Genomic DNA, 3,954 nt, shown 5'->3' on the forward strand with positions numbered 1-3,954 from the left:
CCAGAAGTTATTCAGGGAACCAAGTTCCTTACCCTGTTTTTGAACAATTTAGCAAAATTGAAAAATGTGATATATTTTAATGGGAATTTGTTGCAATATGTTTCTTTTCACTCAAATAATGCTTTAAACTAAAAAAAGAATAAAAAATCGAAAAAAAAATTTCAAAAAAATTTCTACTCGAAAATTTCATAAGGCTTACCCCTTACGGTTTTTTGAGAAATTTTGCAAAAAAAATAAAATTGTTTTATTTTAATCCCAATTGGTTGCAATGAGTTTCTTTTCACTCAAATAATGATTGAAATAAAAAAAGAGTGCAAAATATTGAAAAAATCAAAAAATTTAAAAAAAATGAAAATTTACTAAGGGTCATTTTTGCACCAACTTTTGCCTATAACTCGGTCGGTATCCAACGGATCGCCAATCTTTAACCTGTGGTCGATAGATGGCATCAATGGCTACATTTTCTTCTTGGACGGCTATGCCCTCAGATGTCTGTGCCAGAAGTTATTCGAGGAACCAAGTTCCTTACCCTGTTTGAGAAAATGTAAAATTTTTCTCATTTTTGCACCAAATTTTGCGTATAATTCGGTCGGTATCCAACGGATCGCCAATCTTCAACCTGTGGTTGATAGATGGCATCAATGGCTACATTTTCTTCTTGAACGGCCATGCCCTCAGATGTCTGTGCCGGAAGTTATTCGAGGAACCAAGTTCCATACCCTGTTTGAGAAAATGTAAAATTTTAGTCATTTTTGCACCAAGTTTTGCCTATAACTCGGTCGGTATCCAACGGATCGCCAATCTTTAACCTGTGGTCGGTAGATGGCACCAATGGCTACATTTTCTTCCTGGACCGCCATGCCCTCAGATTTCTGTGCCAGAAATTATCCCGGGAACCAAGTTCCCTACCCTGTTTGAGAAAATGTAAAATTTTCCTCATTTTTGCACCAAGTTTTGCCTATAACTCGGTCGGTATCCAACGGATCGCCAATCTTTAACCTGTGGTCGGTAGATGGCACCAATGGCTACATTTTCTTCTTAGACGGCTATGCCCAACGGCTCCCTTCAAAAAATTTGAAAAAATTAAAAAATTCTAAATTCTTGAAAATTTCCTAAGGTTTATAGCCTTTGCTTTTTTTTTGGGAAATTTAGCAAAATTTTAAAAATTGATTTATTTTAATGCGAATTTATTGAAATAAGTTTCTTTTCACTCAAATAATGCTTTAAAATATAAAAATAGAATATTTTTCTTGCTACTCGACTCACCACGGCTACATGCTTACACTCATGAGTGAGTAAGTAAAAAAAGAGTCGCTAATACTCCTCGCGGTGAGTGAACGAAACTCGTTCAATACAACGTTCCAATTCATTATCTCACTCTTACTCACTTTGCACATCTCTAAATCCTTATACCGATACTCCATAAAGTATGCAATTCGCATGACAAATTTGTCCTTATTTTTGAATAGTTCTATTGAATCCACTTCGAACAAACTGTTTTACGTATAAATCTAGCTTTTTTTAAGTACTGATATTCTCACTGAGTTCCCTGATAACCACTTGTTCATAGGAAATAAAACTATCAGACATGTAGAGTACAAATAGGCGCCTACATGACGAGCAAACTCGTTGCAGAGTACTACAAACTTCTACAAAAAGTTTTATATTTTGCACTTGGATCATGCATCTCTGTATCATTGTAGATGACATTTTGTTCCTGAAAGCATGACTAATGATATACAGTCATTTTCCGAGTCACGCAGATGAAGTGCTCCCGGGAAATCCGCGTAACTAGAGTAGTCGCGGAATTTGAATGGCGTTCAATGCGTCGTATTTATCACATATTAAGATATTGAATATTTATTTGATGGTTGTGAACAACTGTTTTTCTCCACAAATCGCACGCAAGATTTTATATCAACTAATATTTATATTAATAGAAATACGGGCTGGCCGTTCTTTATGAATAAAAAAAAATATTTATATTAAAGTAGAACGTATTTTTGTTTAACTGCCCAGATAAAAAATGGGATTCCACATAAATTTTCCATTTCATGAACTGTTAAATGTCGAATAACTCGAGTATCAAAACTGTGCAAAATTTTGCTGTCTGTTATGGAAGATGATATGAGTGATACATTCTGGGGTGTACTGTTTTGTTTATGATAGTTTTTATCATTTTTTTGTTTGTGTCATTGGTTGGTTGCTATTTTTTCCTTATTTTTGGCTTAAAAATGACGAGCTGAATTTTGGCGTTATCCAGGAAAAATGCATAAAAAATATGATTTTGTTCCGTTTTAGGTTATTTCTTGTTAGAAGAAATATTTTGCTCCATTTCTACGTCATCAACATAGCAAAAGTGCAAATATCGAAGCTCGAAAATCGTTGTAAACCTCAATGCAGATTCAAATTACATCATCACTGATAGAGTTGCTGTGGGAAAATGGCATTTGGATCGAGTGTTACTCAATATAAAAACACCATCATCGGTTTCACTTCGCTCTGATACAGACGGCATCACATATGTATCCTTTTTCATGCGGTGTAAACGATGCTTCGAAAGCAACAACGCAGCCCAATCGCACAGTATGGCGGCATGATACCGTACACATACATATCTTGTATGCGGCATGCGGCAGGAAACAATGCATTCGTGCAACAGCTGCAGGCAAAACGGTACCGATGGATGAGTTTATTGAATTTTCCGCGTAAAATACCACCCGCACAGCTGAGCATTGATGGCCGTGCGTTTCTTGCAACGGCACTGCGTACGGTTCCTTTCGGAACCATCGTCTTTCCGTGTGGGAATGGGGATGATTGCGTTTAGATGGTAGCTACCAAGCTTGTGTAACAGTTGCGATTTGCTGTGTTTGTTTTTTTAAACGAACTACTGCAAACACGTTTACTTGTGATGGTTTTAGAGGGATTGTACGGTTTGTGATGGATGAGTCCACGTTTATGATGTACATTGGGACGATTCCAATAAAAACAGGCGTTCGAAAGTAGTTGCTGCTGATGGTGATATGAAATTCTTCCGATTCTTTTTATAGAAAATAACCATCCATGCGCGATATAGAATAAATTTAGGGAAACATCGCTTATCGGTTTGATTACACATTTGAACAGATTTAAGAGAAAAAATATTAATGAGAAAATATAAAAGTAAAATGTGAATATAAAGCAAACAAGCTAAAATTTAAATTTATCTTGACCGTTATGCCGTTCCTGAACTCCAACGCTGATACAACGCTCCCAGCTCCCCAAACTTCATTCTGTAAATTCCCACAACAATACCATCGCACAGATAATCAACTGACGGCTGGGCTGTTAAAACATTCCCAAACATGTGTTTCTACCGTGCAGCACTCACATACACACGCCAGCATAACGGTCGGCAGCACCCGTCCTTGGCGACGATGGCGAATAAAGATAACAAGCGAAATTTATGTTCATAATGCTGCACGATTTCGACAAGATCGTTTACCAGTCCCAGGAGAAACGGTGGCGAAAAAAAGAAGGGCGCGATGGTTCGCAGCAAAGCTCATTACTAAGCTTTTGTTTATGATCGGTTGGCGCAGGCAGGCAGCAATAGCGGGAGAATCAAAAGAAGAAGAAAAAAAAGTTAAATCCCACACGTCTTGTGGGAGTTTGCAAAACCGGCAACCGTACGCGGAAGTGTTGAGTGTGCACCGTACCGCACAGCTCCATCGATACGATTGCCGATACGGTTTCCGGGGCGCAACTTGTGTTTTCTTTTCCACCCGTGGCACAGAAGGAAAACGGAACATCAGCCAGGGCTGACTACACTCACAACAAGCAGCAACCGTTCCTAAACGCTTTTGCACCGAGAGACAAAACTTTCTTTTGTACGGTGGTGTACGGTGGTACATGTGCGAGTGTGGCATGTGTGGCAGATCGGATGTTTGCATTGAATTAGGCAAAATGGCATTGAGC

Source organism: Anopheles funestus, chromosome 2RL (assembly GCF_943734845.2).
Source record: "Anopheles funestus chromosome 2RL, idAnoFuneDA-416_04, whole genome shotgun sequence".
Classification (NCBI taxonomy): Eukaryota; Metazoa; Arthropoda; class Insecta; order Diptera; family Culicidae; genus Anopheles; species Anopheles funestus.